Raw genomic sequence first — 21,320 nt, forward strand, 5'->3', positions numbered from 1 at the left:
TGCTTTACATCCCTATTTCTTCTTAGGCCCTACAAATAAGAACAAATGTGAAAACCACATCCAGTATCAAGTACCCAATAAATAGCATGTGATGAATCCTTAGATTGAATATCGTAAATACTTGCGAAGGACGGCTTGATATTACCATCCTTGATATCTTTGCAAATACTTCATGTAGCTTCATTTCTAATGCCCTATGTCGTGGCAGTGATAGCACTCAACATCCTTTGGGCTTGAGGTGGGTACAGCAAGACCAACCTTGGTTCTACTAGAAGAGGTACCATCATAGGACTTTCCCTTATGGTGGCTCTTTGAGGGAGCCTTCCTCTTCTTACCCTTCCCTTTCCTAATAGCCAAGACTGGGGCAACAGTAGGAGTAGGAGTTTGTGCAACAGATTTGTCTTTGAGGTTGCTCTCATCACTCCTCAACAGCCCTTGAAGCTTGCTCAACGTGACCTCCTCCTTATTCATGTGATAGGTCATGCGGAACTGGTTGTAGCAAGGAGGCAAGGAGTGAAGAATGATATCAATCGACAGCTTCTCGTCGAAGTTAACGTTTAAATTTTACAGGCGGTCAACATACGTTTGCATCTTCTACATATGAGCAGTGACAAACTCTCCGCCCCTCATCCTGGTCGTGATCATCGAAGTGATGAACTCGTACCTCTCCTGCCTGGAAATCTGGTGGTACATGTCAAGTAAATCCTAATGCATTTCATAAGGATAGAAATCCTCATAGGACTTTTGGAGTTCAGCAGTCATGGTTGATAGCATGATGCAATGGACTTTCGTGGCATCACACTCATGGGCCTCAAAGGCAACAATCTATTTGGGAGTAGCAGTGTTCATATCCACCTCTTTTATCTCCTTTTCGAGGACATACTCATTGTCCTCGTAGCGGGTGACCATCCTAAAGTTGTGGATCCAATCATTGAAATTCTTTCCTTCGAAGATCACCCTCCCACACAAGTTCATGAGTGAGAATGAGCCGGAAGAGTTTGAGCCCGAAGCGTTGTTGTTGTTCGAATTCAACATTTGAAAAAGAAAAGAGTCAAAGTTGATTAGATAAGAATCCCCAATTAACTACCCGAATGAGAAATTAGGGCTAGGATCCAACAACATTATTTGCAATTTAGAATAAGGATGTCGTAATCTAAACAACAAATAATTTGAAGGTAAGTGAATCATGATTCACTAATTTCCACCATGAAAACAGAAACGATTAAGTTTTAAATGTATTTAAAAATCCTAGATATTTTGAGATTCATTGAACTTTTCAATGGCATGTTTAAATCTCGATATGCCCTTCAAGTTTGTGATAGGGATACCGAGGATCATAAACAAGGTGTGAATAACCATGAGAATGTACTTGTTGACCTCGATGTTACAGTCACCTAATCAATGTGCCGGTTAGCCACATACGCTCCATTGATCTATGACAAACAATGAGTCACCCTTTTCCACCTATGCTTAGAGCCAAATTAGTGTGCTGGTTAACCACACACGCTCCACTAACGTCTTAGCAAGGGTACAAAGTGTAATTCTATGGAATAACATCAAATTCACATTTTTTTCTAAAGTAACTAAGATTGGGAATTTTATGAAAGAATTTAGTTACTTTATTAATCATTATACTTTTAATGAGGAATGAGTTGCCCTATCATACCCGTTCGACTAACGACCCTCCACCAATCAAGGAAGCCGTGGGTGAGAGTGGATACCCATTAAACGACCATTTTATAGGCCATAACCTTATACCCCCTTATAGGTCGGCTTCGTGAATGAGGCCTACTAATGGTAAGACTAGCATTTATCTTATACATATATAATAATTATTCTTATAATATTATCATAGTATAAGGCGAATTTTAAACTTGTAAAATTTTAGTGTTTGGAATTTAACTATTTCAAAAATTAAACTTTGAATTCAAAATTTTAAATTCCAAAACTTGAGGGAAAGTTTTGAAACATTTCAAAACTATCTATCTTAAAATTCAAATAAACAATTAACAACTAATTTTTGGTGATTATGTAATTTTGACCAAATCCAATTTCATGCAAGATAATTGATCAAATAATTCAAATAATCAAATTTTATCATATAAGGCAATAATTATTCAATTAATTTGAAATTATCTTTTATTTTGGCAAGGATAATCACACAATATCAATAAAATTCATATTTTATCAATTAAAAATGATTATGTAATTATCCTATAGCAAAATAGGCATAAAATCCCGAAATTCTCTCTGTCAGAATCCCGGACTCGCCTAGCCACTGACTGGACTCGCCGGGTCCAGAAAGTGACTCGCCGAGTAAGGTCGGAAGAGAACCCAAAAACCAATTTTTCTAGCAAGATGAACATACAAGGCATCAAATACAGTAGAAATTAATCAAAGTGCTGATACCACTGATGGGTTTTACACAAAAGAACATTCCTATGTGCACATGCAAAAACCCTGTAGCTTAAATCTAGGTTTCTCTATTGTACATGCAATTCATCCAAGACTTGAAACCATAATCTAGCATACTATTAAAACGAAATCTAGAATAAAACAAGTTTAGATGATAACTTGCAGTAGTTGCAAGAATCTTTGATCTTCAAGAAGCTTAGTGTCACAAGTGTAACACCTATAATGGCTTACAAACACCACAAACAAGAAGATGATCTAGGAGAGTGGAGAAGAGAGGCACAATTTCAGCTATAGTAACCTTAGGGTTTCTTGGGGTAGCCAAAACTGAATCCCTGGGGTCCCTTATATAGCGGAGCTGCTAGGGTTTCAGTCAAAACCTTAATTGAATGAATTAGGCCCTAAGAAGCTTGAGAACCTTCTTGAAAAAGGCCTCCTTGGACGAAATTAGAGTGGGCTTGCACTCCAAATTTTTCCCCCCTTAATCCCAGGAGGATTCACAGTCCAAAACCAACTATCACACAATTGACAGTTCCAGTCCCCTTTGTTTAATTAATCTCTTCAGCCACAAAATTCCTGCTTAATTAATTATTGACTAATATTAATTAAACTATATGATTTCTCCTTTGATATATTATTCATATAATATATCAATAAACCATAATAACATCTCTTTCTCTCTCTCTCTCTCTCTCTCTCTCTCTCTCTCTCTCTCTTTCTTTCTCTCTCTCTCTCTCTCTCTCTCTCTTTCTCTCTCTCTCTCTCTCTCTCTCTCCATAAATCATCATATCCAGTTGTTTTGGTGAAGGTAACCCAAAAAGACCATGCACAACCGGGCCAATTATATACCAAATATAGTTACGAGCTTAGACACTAATCCAACATTACCATCAAATGAAAAGCAATAAAAGTGTTTTGAGATTATATTGAGAAAAGAGCAATCCTAAAAGAAATTCAGTAATATGAAAAGACAATCGGCTTAGTAGTGCAAGATCAACAACACCTAAATGTTCATTATATGAAGAAGAAAATAAGAACGATGGAGGAGTTGATGGCGTTGATGTTAAGCTATAGGCTTTCACAGAACTACACGATCTTAAATCTAATGAACTTGACCACTGATTTGACCAAGAAGACGGTCAAAATTTTGAAGGAATAGCACTATAGCAGAGAGCATAGGACTAGACGGAATCCATAAATCACAAAATTGATCGATGATTGTGGATCAAATAAATTACCAGAGATGTGAATTCTCAGCTACTAATCAAGTTTAATTACAAATTAAAAACAACTTGGTAGTAAGGAATAAGGATATTGAATGGAATCTATGATATGGTCTCTTCCTTTTGATTCTAAAAACAAAAACCTTATCGGATGAAGAATTCTAACAATGAAATTAATATTGAAAATGATCTGTCAAAAAAAAAAGGAAAAACAAAACAATGAAGAACAGAAATCGATTACACATATGCACTATTGGAAGATAAGAAATTTTGAATTTGGGAGTAAAATGAAGACAAACTAACCGTATTCCTGGAAGTGTTTGAAGAGGCGATGCGAATTATGGATATGTTTTCTGGCACGATTGAAGTAAAAAGGAATGATTTTCATGTTTCTTTAGGTTACAATTGAGAGAGAGAGAGAGAGAGAGATGACGAAGGAAAGAAGAGAGAATCATGTAACCGTGATTGATTAACCTTGGATGATGTCAACAATCAATCTAAGGGTGAAAAATTAAGGATTGAAATGTAATGAATGGTCCTAATTTCTTAATATTAGAATTTCAGTTTCTCTTCAAATTATATTTAGAGATTTGGGGAAAATGACTCTTAAGGGTAACTAACTATTGTGTTTGTTTTCATTTGGTCCCTTTTCTTTTTTTGTACTCAATATACCATCGAACTTATTGTTTGTGTTCACCATAACCCTTTTGATCGGCTCATCGCCTGTGCTAGTAAGTCAAAGGCACTACTAGAAAAAAGGCCTTTTACGACGTGCAAAACACGACGCTCTTTGATTTATGTTACGCATTAGAGAGCGACATTAAAAAAGTGTCATCTCTTCAAAATTACTAAGGATTTAGGTCGCGCATTACTAAGTGCCCTTAAATTAGTGTCTCATGTAAAAATATTAAAAACACGGAGGGCACCTATAATAAAACGGGCGTCCTCTACAAATGTCGCTTTATAATTTTAATAAATGCGCGTTTCTAGGAGTCCTTGATAGGTAAGGGGGGAAACTAAATCCCCCAAAATTTTGAACACCCGCTTCCTCTTCCTCTCTACTCTCTACACCCGCCAAAATCGACTTCATTCTCTCCCTTCTTTCTCTCTGCAAACCCCTTCCTCTCCGATCGACTTTCACTTCCTTCTATGTGCAAACCCTAATCAAACATAACACATTTGAAATAGTAATATCTTCTTTCACAAAATAGAAGATTGATCGAAGAATGATTTTCTTTTGATGAATCGGACATCACCAACAACAATAGCTTCCATCACAATTTGTGTTTGCTTTCAGACTGCACCGTTACAACATCGCACCACAACCCCAGCCCTGAGCCACCACCACACTGCCTTCGCAACAGCCCAGAACCACCACTATACCACCATTGTTTCCTATTTCATCTACGTAGTAGGCCTATTTCAAAGGTAATTCTTCCTTTTTCAACCATAGTTACCTGTTTCATGTCCTACTGGTCCTTCTTTTTGGATGATTTTTTGTGCCTTTTTACCCTCTCTCATATAGTTTCATGGAATTGTTAATATTTTATGATATAAGTACCTGATTTTTTTTATGCACACTAGGTGTTTGACTAAATGTTTGAACCAAAAGGGGATTGTCCAAAGATTAATGAACAAGGTTCAAAGCAACCTGCCACAGTGACAACCTCACAGGTAAATAAAAATTTATGTATTCCTATTAGATTCAATTTACTATTATTATACATACACATGAGTAGTAATCACCCAATTGTTTTTTGATAATGATAAAAAAATCAATTCAGTGTTTAGGAGTTGGAATTTAATTTATGTAATAGGAATTGAATCTCATTTACTTACAATTTCTAAACTGATTTGATTCCCTTTACTATCTCAATATGAGAATACAGCAATACGGTCACAACTGTGATCTGTTATTGTAGAGTTGCTAACTAAAACCTGTGTCCAAACTCTAGAAGGTCACACACACAATGTTTCTATTGTATGTTTCCATCCCGAGCTTCCAATAATAATGACAGGTTCAGAAGATGGTACTGTCCATATATGGCATTCAACCACTTACAAGTGAGCTCTTGTTTTTTTACCTTTAAGGGTGTGTTTGTTTTGTAGATTCTAAAAGAATCGGAATGCTAGATTCCATTCCATGGTGTGTTTGGTTTCCAAATGGATGGAATTCAATTTTTGTTGGATTCCTTCAAATTCCATGTTTGATGGATGGAAGGAATTCAATTTCTTTCTTCATTTCCTATCAAAAGACCAAAATACCCTCGTTATACATATGTTAAAAATGTAAACTTTTTGACTTTATGCCACTCTTTTTTTTATTCAGACTTGAGAACACCTTGAACTATGGACTTGAAAGGGTTTGGGATGTTGGATACATGAAAGGTTCACGTCGGTAAGTTTGTATAGCACTTTTTGTTTTTTGTTTTGTGGGTCTTGAATCTTGATGCTTCTTCATTCATCTGGATTTATTTTAATTACTGTTTTTACAGGATTGTTATTGGCTATGATGAAGGAACCATAATGGTGAAAATTGAACGTGAAGAGCCTGTAGCCAGCAGGGGCAATAGTGGAAAAATTATATGGGCTAAACATAATGAAATTCAAACTATTAACATCAAGAGTGTGGGAGCTGATCATGAGGTTTGGACTTTAAAGCCCATATACATGTTATGTTATGTTAACAATGAAATGGGAAAAAAATCTATTTTTTATTCAGGTTTCTGATGGAGAGAGGCTGCCTTTAGCAGTTAAAGAACTGGGAACATGTGATCTTTATCCACAAGTGAGTTATGCTTGTTCCTACCTTCCTTTAAACTGAAAATAGTCAACCATATGGAATTTGACTTTTCTATTTTTCCACAGAGCTTGAAGCACAACCCAAATAGGAGGTATGTTGTTATCTGTGGTGATATACACAGCTTTGGCATGAAGTACTGGTTGGTAAAAAATTCGTGGGGTGCTAGAAAGTATCACCCGAAAAACGATGGGCCAAAGGTAATATCTGTTGTTATATTGACTATTTTGCTCTTATTGTTTTTTATGGATCTGATTTATTTTTTTTACAATTACAGGTTTCGTTATTTAGTGATGATGAAGAGACTAACAGCACACCAAAAGCAGATGCTCTTTTTATTCCAAGGGAGAATCCAAGAGCTCTGGTTATTCGCCCTCTTAAACAATGGCCTGGCAAATCATCTGCTGAAAAATGAAAAAACGCATCTTCTCCAGCACAAACAAACGGTAAACTAATTTTCTGCTACTACCTTAAAAATAAAAATAATCATTTTTTATCTCGTTTTTTTTATTTGAATTCAGGTGATTACACTGGGTTTGCTTCTTCCCCTCCTTTAAATGGTCGCTCTACGGAAAACGATAACAGTAAGATCATTTCTTTTACTGCAATTTGAATATTTGGAACTCAATTCCATACTAATATCAAAATCTTTGATTACAGGAAACCATTCTGAAAACGGAACCCTAAAGGAACAAACACCAATCAAAACCCCCCAAAAACAAAACGGAGGATGTGATGGTGGCGAGATGGAAGATGGCTTTGAGTTTATCGTTAAAAACAAAGGCATCAACACTGAGGTGGCTTACCCATATCAGGCAACAGATGGAACCTGCAACACCAAGGAAGAAGTTGTCCATGCTGCCACCATTACTGGGTATGAAAAAGTGCCAGCCAACAGTGAATCCGCATTGTTACATGCAGTCGCTAATCAACCCGTATCAGTTGCCATTGATGCCAGTGGCATGGGTTTCCAGTTCTATTCAGGTGGCGTGTTTAGTGGGGATTTTGGAACTGATCTTGACCATGGTGTTACAAGCTTGTTGAATCAAATGGAGTTATATGTGGTTGTGTATATACTTGCAATCTTAGGCTTGGATAGTCTACAAGGAATCATGCTGGATCAAGGCAGCTGTATTGATACCTGTTGTACTTTTTGCAGGAAGGTAATTAAACTTTATTATTATTATTATTACTATTAATTACAAGTGTAACATGTTTTAAGTAAATTTTCATTCCTTCTACAGCCCTATTACAAATGATATGTGGCTCTGCAGTTCTTTAAGTTGTCACCAGAAGAATCATCAAAGGATCCATTATATCTTTTGAGGGACATGTCCAATAACGATAACAAAAACTAAAATCAAGTAAAAATGTTTGCTAAAATGATTGTAATTTTATTATATATTTGGCTTATATAGGGATGCCATGGGATACCAAAGGGGACATTTTGTTTTAATTGCAAAAATAATCATTTCTGAACTAGGCTACTTGATGCTGGGAACTTTTATTTATGTGCTTATCGTTGATGGATCTACATTCAATGCTAATGTATTATCAAGGTACCATTTAAAATTTCCCTTTTATTTAATTTATGTAAAAAAGTGTAATAGTAAATGCTCATACATAGTTGTAAATGCTCACAGGTGCATGATAGCAACAACAACCGATTTCTATTTTCGTATTGTCATTGTAGCAGTAAGTCTTTGTTTATTATATACTTTCCAACTATAGTGAAAAGGAGATTTTTCGAATTTTGTTATAACAATAATGTTTGATTGCTTCTTTTGATCAGGTGTGGATTGCATATAAGGAATCAAGGTGGATAAGTGCTTTCTTTTGGATACTTTCACTTCTATCTTTTTGGAGGGTAAGCATATATAGAAACTAGCTCACTTTCCTTTTTTCACTCTCTTAAGTATATAACTATATATGGGATGCTGTTTGGATTTACAACTGAAGGAATCATGGTATATTTCCAGGACCCTGATATCATTTACATTGTCTTATTTTCTCAAAATATTAATTGTTTATGTTGCTTCCAAATACAAGGTATGAAAAGCTGCAACGGTGGGATGATGCCCTTAAAGCATACACTGCAAAATCTGCTCAAGCAACAAGTCAACGTCTTATCTTGGATGCTACACTAGGTATTATTCAAATATACCATGCCATGGTGTTATAGTATTTATATTATTATCATTTCAAGGTAATTAATTAAAATATTTGTTCATTCTTATGACGAATGAGGAGTCAGTGACAGATGGGTATATATTATATAATCAAAACACTATAATTATAAATATTTATTTTTTTTACTATAAATAAATTATTTGAGTTAAAATGGCATGAATGATTTTAGGTAAATGGGGATGGTAATTCTGAAAATGGCTCCCATATATGTGAACAATATCCATTTTCAGTAAATGAGAAGGTTGTTATTTTTATTTATTTCACTTTTGTTTTCTATGTGAAGATATACTGACAAAAAATACATTACATGACATGATATGTTGGTTGAGTAGCTTTACGTGTTCTAATGGGTGGTGTTAGATGGAATTGTGATGATATACTCTCTAGTTTATATGATCAAAGATTGTCATTGTGAATATCATTGTTGATAGCTTTACAGATAATATTTACCATTTGTATGCGGGAATTCTTGTCATTGTGTTTGTCATTGTTGATATTAGGTAATTCATATTGTAGTGTATTTATTCCAAATCCCAAATTCTTTGGATGGAGAAAAGGGTAATTTCGTCTTTTACAACTAACATTCCAAGTTTGATTCTTCTAATAATTGTATTAACATATTAATTTTTTGACTTTTATTTGATCAGGTCACAAGAATTATCGAAGCAGGGGTTCAATATTAGTCTTAAAGAAGTATGAAAGGCAAGATTCAACTCTACTTAGTTGGAATTTGATGTTTATCATCTTTGTGTATATCTTTTTACTTTGTATAGCATTACATTGCATAAGGTGTCCCTTAATAGTAATTTAGTATTATGTTATATATTTAGGGAAAACCTCTTAATAACAATGTACAATTAGATCCCCTTAATATAAATGTATTACAATTTTTGACATGACGTTTTTGGTATATATTTGTTTACATATGGAACGATTATTTGTATGACATTAAATTTATGCAATGGATTCTATTTTTGTATATAATATTTTATTATCTATTATTAAACATTAAATATAAATTTAATTTGAAAATAAGCAAATCTATAAATAATATTTTTTTAAACATTTAAAATTATGATACGCAAAAATGTGTGTCATCTTCATTTATGACATGGCCTTTCTTGACAGGGGTTTCCTTGATATGCATTGCGTGTCATAAACACGCGCGTCATAAGGTTACGACACGCAAATGCGTGTCGTCTATCTTTATGACAGGGCCTTCCTTGATACGCATTGCGTGTCATAACCGCGCGTCGTCTCTCTTTATGACAGGGCCTTCCTTGACACGCATTTGCGCGTCGTTTGAGCGTTTTACGACGCGCAATGAGCATCGTAAAAGGCCTTTTTTCTAGTAGTGAGGGTTATGGTGAACACAAACAACAAGTGTGATGGTATATTGAGTAAAAAAGTGACCAAATGAGAACAAATGTTACAGTTGGTTACCCTCCTGATTCATTTTCCCTTTACTCATTCACCACAAATCTCACGTCATCTCCTGCTGATATTAATGACTTTATGAGATTCATTCTTGTTTCTCTTTAAAACATAACCCATGAAAGAACATTATTCATACATGTACAACTTGTAATGCACTTGAATATTTATTAGGGGAATCTTGACTAAGCAGGTGCATTTCATGACTACATTTACATTTCCAATCAAATGATTTATCGTATCACTGATTCTAGACAAGTCTACAAATGAGTGGAATGACAAGTGTTGTGATTTATGAGTTTACTTAGCTTTAAGATCGAATTCATGGGATACGATACAACATCAATATGCAGAATATCATGTAGCTTTTGCAGACACATCACCATAATATACCTTGAGGTAAACGTTTATGCTGATAAATATACCTCTTACACATAGTTATATCCTTTTACAGAGAGGTGTTCACAGTTAACCATAGTAAGCATAGCATAGACCATGTTTTAACGAAGTTACCCCTCCGAAACGCTCTTAATATACGTTATGGTCAAAGAAGGTTGCAGTCTTTGATAATTTTGCAACTTTAATTTCATTTAACTTGTCGGGGAAAATGACTTAAGAGGGTAACCAACTGTTGAGTTTGCTCTCATTTGATCTCTTTCCTTTTTTTATACTCAATATACCATCAAACTTGTTGTTTGTGTTCACCATACCCCTTTGATCGGCTATCAAATGTCAAAAGTTGGTCAAAAGGGTAATTTTGAAAACAAAAATTAAGTTCGATGGTATATTGAGTACAAAAAAGGAAATGGACCAAATGAGAACAAACACAATAGTTAGTTACCCTTAAGAGTCATTTTCCCTATAATTTGTGTTATTGTCATATGATTTTAGAAATTAGTCGGTTAGTATGCACAGAGCTTATAAAACAAGCGTTTTTTTGTCTTCTTCTGAGTTAACATATGAAATGTAGGCAAAACAAGGATTTAAAATATGAAATCAATGATTCATTGAATACTAAACACATTTGTTATGAAATTATAAACTTCGTTGTTGTCGGATTATATAGAACATAGTCAGTCACCGGAGATCAAGCATTGTCATATCAATTCACAACAATTATGCAATATCTTTGTTGAAATAAATAATTATTTTCTAAAAAAATAAAGTCAAACTAACATTTTTTATTTATTCTATTTTGGATACATTCGTGGTGTTCTTTTTTAAGGTTTTAAAGGTTAAGTTATTGAATGGTGAAGGATGCAAGATGAAAATGAAGAAGATATCTAATGGGTTTATACTCGAATCTTCAATCCTTTATGATTGGGCTATTAAAGGGTGAGTAAGTGGAGGATATTCATTCTCAGTTCATTTAGTTTTTATATTCTATTTTGTTCTTGTTGGGTTATGAGCATTCTAACACTCCTAAGTGTACATTCAACCCTAAATACCTTGGATCTATGTTTTCTCTATTATACATGCAAATATGAACATCCAAGGTATTATCCTAATCTAGCATACAAAACTATCAATATAACAAGATAGAATACATACCTCTTTGATGGTGCTTGTCTTCATGAAGCTTGAGTGCCTAGTGCCCCAAGTGTGACACCTCAAATGGTTCACAATCATCAAAACACTTAGAATAACTTAAGAGAGTTCTACACTTCATGAAAATCGGCTAGCCCTTTCTTACTCTCACTAGTGGCCGATTTTTCCTCAAGAATAAGATGCTTATATAGTTATACAATTAGGGTAAACCCTAATTGTCATGACTTTCCATTTCCTTGGATCCATGGGTTCAAATACACCATGGAGCATCCATGGAGCATCATATAGGTTTTGGCCCAACTAGATAGTCCATGGAGCATTAGCCCACTATACAAGTATGGATGATTTACACAATCAACCCATATATTTAATTAGTCTTCTTTTGATCACTCAATTAATGCTAGATTAATTCTTGATCAATACTAATTAAATAATCTCATTATTCTTATTATTAATATACTAGAAATTATAATATATTAATAACCATAAGTGTCTTATTTCTCTCATTTAGTCTATCCAAGTGCATGATGGTATGCAACCCAAATGGACCATGCCGGGTCGGGTCAAGTCTTACCAATTATAGTTATGGACTTAGACATTAATCCAACAGTCTCCCACTTGGATAAGTCTAAAACTATTATTGCGTATGACTTCAGGAACCAACTGGCAACCGTAGCTCTCAAAAGCTTCTATCGAACTCTGACCTTGTAGATGAACTCTGATCTTGTCAATGACTTGTCCATTAGATAAGGGATCATATATTCCTCCATTCTAGATATCATATGGACTGAGACATGGATTATAATCATTCTCTCTGTCCATTTGTTGTTTCCCGATTTCCGATTTATGACGACTGACTAATTGAACAAATCAAATTAGTCTTGGCCCGGCCGAGCACTTCCATTTGTCATCATCAAATCATCGAGGGGCCCACATATATCGCTTTTATCCCGAAGGTAAAAGGAATGGATAAACTTCGACTCATATGGCTTGTTCTACTACTTGTTGAATCATACACAAAGACACGTTTTATAGCATCGAGTTACCAAATGCGGTTTCGTGTAATCAATGTACTATCAACTCATAGTAACAACTCATATCTCTAGGTTTGAAGAATATAAGATATTATCGTCTCATGATCACTCGTGATAAAACCCATGAAGTGATTCCAATGAGCGCGGGTTGAATCCAATACTTAGAACTTATGAGCACTCATGAGTGTTGTAGCCATTTGTCCAAAACCTTAGACCTCTACAAGCCAACCCATGACAGTCTTAATTCATATCTACTTCCAACATATGACCGACTGTGGATGGTTTGAATAACTTAGTCATTCCGGAAGAATAACCTAGTTTATTAGGGAAGTCAAAACATGCAAAGTGCAACACAATAATAATTGAATCCAATATGGTCTCAGAACTTATGAATATAAATAAAACACCTTTTATTTATCACCATATGATTACACATTATTCATTGTATACTGTTTCAGCTATCAACATTATTCTTGAATTTAAAACAATAGTTGTCCCATGCTCCAAGCATGTACACTATGTTTTTCTAAACACTAGTCATGCCATACACCAAGTATGCATACTATGTTTTTCTATGATCTTTACTTTGTGAACTAGATCAATTGAACATAATCTTCAATGATTCTCTTTTCACACTCCCAAATCCTTACTGCAAATGCAAGAATTCCAAATTCATGCCATTTACTGAAATCTGTTAGATTCTAAACTTATATGCATTGATCCTCTTGTAACGATTATGCACAAATTCACAAAGACTTGGCAACAATCATTACAGAGCATTCCAAAGGAGATCAACTCCTTGGAACCATCCTTCTTGCATTAAGTTTCCTTAATCTTACACAGATTGAAAATTCTAACTTTGAAACATTTCCAGATTCCATTTCGACTATCACTTCTGAACAAGAGTTGCCTCCTTACAGATTATATCAATATGGTCCTTCCAGAATTATCACTACACTTCCAACTTTCCTTGAGCAACCAATCTTTGGTAAACCTTAGATTGTCCTCGACAATTGTTTAATCCTTTTAGTCATATCCGATTCTAAACCTTTTTCTCTTCTTAATGCCCCAGGCATTTGGAAAATTTTAGAAAGGATGAATATAGCACATGTAATCGATCCTATATCCAAAGCATATAGGACACGATTCATGATGTCTCACATAACGACTAAACCAGTCTTTTGCTATAACATTTCCATTTCTATTTGCCAAGTTTAGATTATGAAAAGGGATGCCGTAATCATAATCGAATTTAAGAACGCAAATAATGGACCCATATACAGAATTTCCTTATGTTAACCCATTCCAACATGAAATTCATATATATTTCCTTGACTAAATGATCAAAACCTCATGATCTAAGCTTATAGATTTGAGATGAAGTATAATTTCCTCTCCCTTAATTATAGAAAAACAACTTTTTCCCAATTGAAACCTTTTGTTTTCTATAATTAACATTGCTAACTTGCAATACTTATCATAATTATCATGCTCCCACTAACATGATGATTATTAGCATAACACTTATGCTCCCACTAGCTTTGACATGTACCCAGAAATCAACTGAACTTCTAGAATTCAATACTTTATTGACTTTCTTACCAAAGTTCAGATTTCTGATACTAGATTGCCTTGATAAGACTTTATCAATATCATACACCTCCCCTTAGATAGCACACTTGTGTGTCTAAACAATTATGAAGAGGGATGCCGTAATCATAATGGTTAGACCTTTTTGCCACTTCTCACAAGTCCAAGTTAGTGTGCCGGTAAACCACACACGCTCCACTAACGACTTTGAGAATGCAAATATCACAATTGCTATCTAGCTAAAATCTACTTAGTGAAAGTGTTTCCTCACCATCATTTTCATGAATCGGAGAGAAACCTTATGACACTTAGATTTATATGGTGTATGTGTTCTTATCCATGTGAATTGTCAAAGCCATAGTCACAAGACAAGGATAATGACAAATCTGAACTCATATGGACTGAACTCAATCTTAATTTCTTGCCACCTGGTAGCTCAAGGGCCTGCCATTGCTTCCAAGTTGTTGTGCAACTAATTGAGAACTCTAAGAACTCATATGCAAAGCCAACTTTAACTGGAATGGGCACAGATATGTCAACACGATAGGTTATAAACCCCAAGTTGTGTGCTAGTGAGGAACTTCAGGTTTCATTCTTGATTAGTTCTTGAGACTTTCAAGACCTTTAAGACTTCCACTGTCGTCTTGACCTATAAGACTCCCTTGTCAAACATCCAAGAGATAGTGCGGATTCTAATCAAGACAAACACTTCACACAATTGGCCTTAGTTGGTCTTTGTTTTATCCAAAACATCACAACTTACCAATGTCAAATGTACAAGAGTAGGAAACTTTTACTCTTACATTTGATAAGTGTTTTTAAACCTTCTTTAAGACATGTCACTCAAATTACAATCTTGGAGTATGGCTCTAAGACTTGTATTGGAATGAAGTATGACTCATCTTCTTGATTTAACCATTTCAACAATTCAAGATCCCTTCTTCTTAGTCATAAGAATGCACTAAGACTTCCTTAGAGAACAAATTTTGATATAGTTTCTTAATCATTAAGATGATCACAAAACTGATACTAAAGTACTCTCCCATCTTTTCAGATTTGAGAAACTTTTATCTTTCTGCCTAAGTTGATTCTTCTTATTCGCTCTGCCTTACATTGAAACTTTTCCAATGTCTCAGAGTTATACTTAAGCTTGTAAGTATAATCATATTTAGTGAGCTTTAGTAAACTATGATGAATAGTCTTATCAATCTTTTGTGGTGGACTTAATCAGTGCACATGACTATGTACTCGATCCCTTAGTCCATTACTTGACTCACACATCCATGTGAACAAGTAATTAGTCTTTTTCCAATACTTGAAAGTTCTCATTCATCATGCTATACAACTTGCATGATTCCAAGTCTCGGTCCAACTGAGACTTTGGATGATGAGAATCTTTCCTTATTTTTGTAAATTTAGACATTACCACAAATGAAGGAATCAATTTCATATTTCCACTCTTGCTATTAATGGAATCATATAAGCAACAATTTTTCCTCAAATGCCATTGTAAGGATATTTTAAAATAAATAAAATCAAAAATTTTCTTTTATTTTAAAACTATGCGGAAAAACTTATCCTTACAATCCATATGAAAACTTGTTGTTATCTATTCCTTAGCAATATCTCATAACTCCTAAGAAGTAGCTCAAGAATCCGATTTTCAAACTACGCGATAGAAATCCATCTATGCGATCAGATTCAACATATTCTTTCTTTAAGTTCCTTTACTTTTCTTTGATTCTTAAAACATTACCATGTGACCCAGTCACATCATGTATCAGGAATCTCAGAATAGAAACTTAACAGAGTTAGATTAGTGGACTTTACCTGAAGTAGAGTCAATCTTATTGACTTTAACATCCTTAGGTAAATTTGGCAGCTTCGCAACTAATGACCCTTTCTTTAGCAATATAAACATATGGACCCTTTGATAATGTTACACGGGACTATCACAGACTTAGCTTTTCTCTTTACCATTTGTTCAACCGAGTTGACTATGGCCAATCCCTTTTCATTGGGAAAAGAATGCTTTTCTGGATTTCATGTGTCACTATTGTCAATGTCCATCAAGTTTTTGAGGAAGTTGATCTTAACAAATAGATAAGATCATTAAGGGTCTTGTCATAGTCTGTTTCATAGGTGTTCCAAAAGAACTCACTATGTGACTTAGAAAGTAGTTGAACCACCAACTTTCTCAAGACTTTGACACCCAACTCTCCCGGCTTGTCAATATGTGACTACATCTCCAAGATGTGACCACACCTAGACCTTGCCTTGCCAATAGGACTTGAGTGACCTTAAACTTTTCAAGAACTTGTGGGTTAGGGAGAATAATTGGAGGAGGTGAAAGAAGTATGATTTCCATGGAATATCATCTTCATTTAGGAAAGCTTGTTTCAAGAGATTTGGGAAGATCATAAATGTCTAAAACATACATGTTTTGGGAGATATTCAAGATAGTTGATCTTAAAGTCCTTAATATGACACCCAATATGAAATATTAAGGCTAGGACCCAACAAACTATTTTATAACTTAGAAGAGGTATGCCGTAATCCAAGCTATAAAACAATTTGAAGGTAGGTGAATGACGATTCACCAATTTCCACCAAGATAAACGAAATGTATTATTAGGTTTTAATTGGTTTTAGAAACTCCTAGATCTTTTGAGATTCATTGAACTGTTCAATGGCATGTTTCAATCTCGAGTGTGCCCTTCAAGTTTTGTGACTGGGATACCGAGGATCACAAAACAAGGTGTGAAGTAACCATGAAAATTACTTGGTACCCTTAAGTGTTTACCCCTCAATCGATGTGCCGGTTAACCATACACGCTCCATCGATACTATGATAAACATTAAGTCACCCTTTACCTACCTTGTTAAGTCCAAGTTAGTGTGCCGGTTAACCACACACGCTCCACTTACGACTTAGACAAAGTGTAAAGTGTAATTTCATGGATTAGCACCTTATTCACATTTTCCTAAGTAACTAAGATTGGGAATTATTAAGAGTTTAGTTACTTAGTATTTATCATTAATACTTTTAATGAAGGGAGAATTATAGTCTTGTCAAACCCGTTCGGCTAACGACCCTCCACCAGTCAAGCAAGCGGTGGGTGAGAGTGGACACCCATTAAGTTGCCATTTTATAGGCAACAACCTTATACCCACCTTATAGACCGGCTTCGTGAATGAGGCGTACTAGCGGTAAGACTGACTTTACTCTTATACATATATATATTATTAACTTATAATATTATAAAGTATAAGGGTTGAATTTTAACTTTTAAAATTCTAAGGGCTAACTTGGAATTAAAGTATTCATAAGAGAAAACTTTACAAATTCCAAAACTTGAGGGCAAGTTTTGAAACTATTCAAAACTAATTAATTCCATAACTTATGTGTTTAGAGTAGTTTTAATCCAAAAACTCTTCAAGTTCCATAACTTATGGAAGACTTTAAACTAATAAAAGAATTAATTTTTTCTTTATCTTTTTTATAACTTATGGAATTAATTAAGGTTACATTATTTATTTTTTTATTTTATTTAATGAAGAGACTCTTGGTCCTCCATAACTTGAGGACAAATTATGGAGTCATAACTCCAATTAATTAGAACTAGACTCTTCATTTTTGTAACCTTTGCCAACTTTTATGAGTTTTATGAGTCTTTAATGTGACTCTTCATGTAACTTAAGGACAAGTTACACAAACACATTTTATACTCAACTCTTAGATTAAAATGGATTGAAAACAACTATTTCAATTAACTTTTCTATTAATCTAAGCAACTCATAAGAACAAGATAATTCAAATCAAACTTTTTCATGTAATTAGTCTAACCTTTAAACTAGTACAAAACATGAATCTATTGACAATTATCTTTGAAAATGGATTAGCATGAACATTACCACATTAAAAAACAAGTTTATAAGTTCAAAAACAACTTAGGGTAATGTTCCTAGTCCATTTCTAGCCAAAAACCTCGAAGATATGCTGTCTGGGGTCCAACTCATCGAGTGCATGAACTAAACTCGGCGAGTTGGATGCATTTTGCCTTGGACTCGTTGAGTCCCTTCATGGACTCGGCGAGTCTGCTGGGTAGACAGCAACACAACTCGATTTTTCAGTTTCTATTGCAAGTATAACAAGAAAACAAGCCTAGGCTCTGATACCAATGTTGGGTTATGAGCATTCTAACACTCCTAAGTGTACATGCAACCCTAAATACCTTGGATCTATGTTTTCTCTATTATACATGAAAATATGAACATCCAAGGTATTATCCTAATCTAGCATACAAAACTATCAATATAACAAGATAGAATACATACCTCTTTGATGGTGCTTGTCTTCATGAAGCTTGAGTGCCTAGTGCCCCAAGTGTGACACCTCAAATGGTTCACAATCATCAAAACACTTAGAATAACTTAAGAGAGTTCTACACTCCATGAAAATCGGCTAGCCCTTTCTTACTCTCACTAGTGGCCAATTTTTCTTCAAGAATAAGATGCTTATATAGTTATACAATTAGGGTAAACCCTAATTGTCATGACTTTCCATTTCCTTGGATCCATGAGTTCAAATACACCATGGAGCATCCATGGATCATCATATGGGTTTTGGCCCAACTAGATAATCCATGGAGCATTAGCCCACTATACAAGTATGGATGATTTACACAATCAACCCATATATTTAATTAGTCTTCTTTTGATCACTCAATTAATGCTAGAATAATTCTTGATCAATACTAATTAAATAATCTCATTATTCTTATTATTAATATACTAGAACTTATAATATATTAATAACCATAAGTGTCTTATTTCTCTCATTTAGTCTATCCAAGTGCATGATGGTATGCAACCCAAATGGACCTAGCCGGGTCGGGTCAAGTCTTACCAATTATAGTTATGGACTTAGACATTAATCCAACAGTTCTCTCATTTCACATTCTTTGATTAGGGTTTATTCTTAGGGTTTGTATAACCAATTGTCTAATCTTGTAGATAAGTTTTTTTAGATTGATATGTTGTACAGAGAGTAGTGTAGGTCTTTTGAAGTGAGGTTTCCCTGTAAGTTGATGAAAACCATCTGTCTATTGATCCTCAAATGATATACTAGATGATGATGTTGTGTAACGCCCGTAGATCCGGGCTAGTCAAATTAGAGACGATAATCATGAAAAATGAATTGTTAATGTAAGATTATTTAGAAGGATTAATCTTAACCAAGTTGTAGTATATGTCACAAGGTTTGCGTGCATATAAATAACGCTAAAATCTGAGTTATAATGAAGAAGTTATGACCTTTCGAAGTTTCACGATAGATCTGACATGACCCAACGCGACCCAGCGCGACGTAAATAGTAAATTTAAGGTAGATAGATATATATCCTTAGTGATCTAAACGAGAGTCGAAGATTTCTTCGATAGTAGTCCAACGATAAAAAGACAGACGAAAATGGAGTTCAGATGAAGGAGTTATTAATTTCGAACGGAGTTTTCCTATCCCGGCCTAGTAAAGATAATATATAAGTAATATACTTATAATATATTAAAAATAAAGTCAACATTAGCCATTAGAGTCTAAACGAGAGTTGTAGAGCATAATCTCACCTTCGCGTCGATATAAAGAACGTCGAAAACGGAGTTCGTATGCGAAAGTTATGAATTTCTGAAGTTTGGGGCGCGAACCCCAAAGTTGTGTCAGAGACCACGACGTGGCAAGCAGTGCCACGATGTGGCATGTCTTCTGACACCTCCGGGAGTCCCCCATATGCAACTTGAGATGACGCATGCAGTGACGACCTAGCCCACGATGTGGCAAAAGGTGCCACGACGTGGAAAGGGCCAGTTTTGCCCTATAAATATATTTGAAGGGCCAGCCGAGTTTGGTTGCTCATTCTCTCATCTCTCTCTCATATTACATCGTTTTACGTGCAATTTTAACCCCCCGAAGCCCCGGTATCACCCCAAGACCTGAAGCAAGTCCCGAAATCTGAAGATCCCGAGAAGAAAAGAGTTTCCGAGCTGAAGCTCTGCCCGCGAGAAACCCGGTGTGTGAAGTGATCCCGGTTTCACCGAAGAATATCTACTTGAAGAGTCGTAGTTCTGTCTGATCATCTTTTGATCAAGTGAGTGTATAGTCCCTTTCATGAACACGATTTTAATACAAGTATTGTTTGAATGTATAAAGTATATGTTTGGTGTGAGTGTGTAGTTACTTTCTTCTAAAGAATAACTATGAAGTATTTTATACGATACACGCGGTATGTGTATATTTTATTATTATATGTGTGAATGTATATTCACTTTCTTTTATCTCATAGATCTGATTTATTCTCTATGAAATGTGTGTTATGTGTGTGTGTCTCATCTGTTATGTGGAATATGTATTGATTGAACATACTATACAGGTTTTAAACTATGTATAAAAATATATATTTTTATCTACTACTATGTTGGGTAGAACATGGGTAGATAGTTGTGTGATAAACAGATGAGAGGCCTCGATGTCATTGTGATCTAGTCATCTAGCGGAATTTAGATGACGACCACAGACTCTTTCTAGACAGTCCCGTGGAACACTATCAGGCTCAAAACCTATAGGTGTTAATGAACTTGGGTGTTCATTCACTGTATTCCATCCCCCTCATGGTTGCCTTATTTGTCTTATATTGTTGAGGAACCCCCGAAGCATGTGTTGTCGCCCCGATGAAATATTGTTAGACTAGGTCCCTTGTGTTAGTTGTCTTAGGGACGTAAAGTGAGAATAACGGGAAGGGGTGATCGGGTTATTATTGGTTGATGAAATTAAATTAAATATTTGTTGTGGGTTGAAAACCCTATATGCTCACCAGGCTCCCAAGCCTGACCCAATCAGTTTTCTTTGCATTACAGGTAATGGCACAAGAGTATAAGTTGGTGGACTTGATGAGAGGTTTTGGATTATAGATCAGTAGTTATAAATAACTGTTGTAAGGTCTATTTTATATTGTTTATGCTTTTGGTATGTATCGGAACATGACATCCCGAGGTTTTTATTATTTAATGAAAATACATTCTCTTTGAGAAATGTTT

The 21,320-nt window shown here is 34.9% G+C and overlaps 1 long non-coding RNA gene across 1 annotated transcript; it reads left to right on the plus strand.

Moving 5' to 3' along the window:
• The first annotated feature begins 6,211 nt into the window (after positions 1-6,211).
• On the plus strand, positions 6,212-6,524 carry LOC145000143 (uncharacterized). Its single transcript, XR_013661133.1, has 3 exons — positions 6,212-6,281; positions 6,358-6,423; positions 6,504-6,524. It is a non-coding gene; the product is annotated as an uncharacterized LOC145000143 (long non-coding RNA).
• The last annotated feature ends 14,796 nt before the right edge of the window (positions 6,525-21,320 follow it).

The sequence above is a fragment of the Lactuca saligna genome, chromosome 6, assembly GCF_052625555.1.
Source record: "Lactuca saligna cultivar CGN05327 chromosome 6, ASM5262555v1, whole genome shotgun sequence".
NCBI classification, from domain to species: domain Eukaryota; kingdom Viridiplantae; phylum Streptophyta; class Magnoliopsida; order Asterales; family Asteraceae; genus Lactuca; species Lactuca saligna.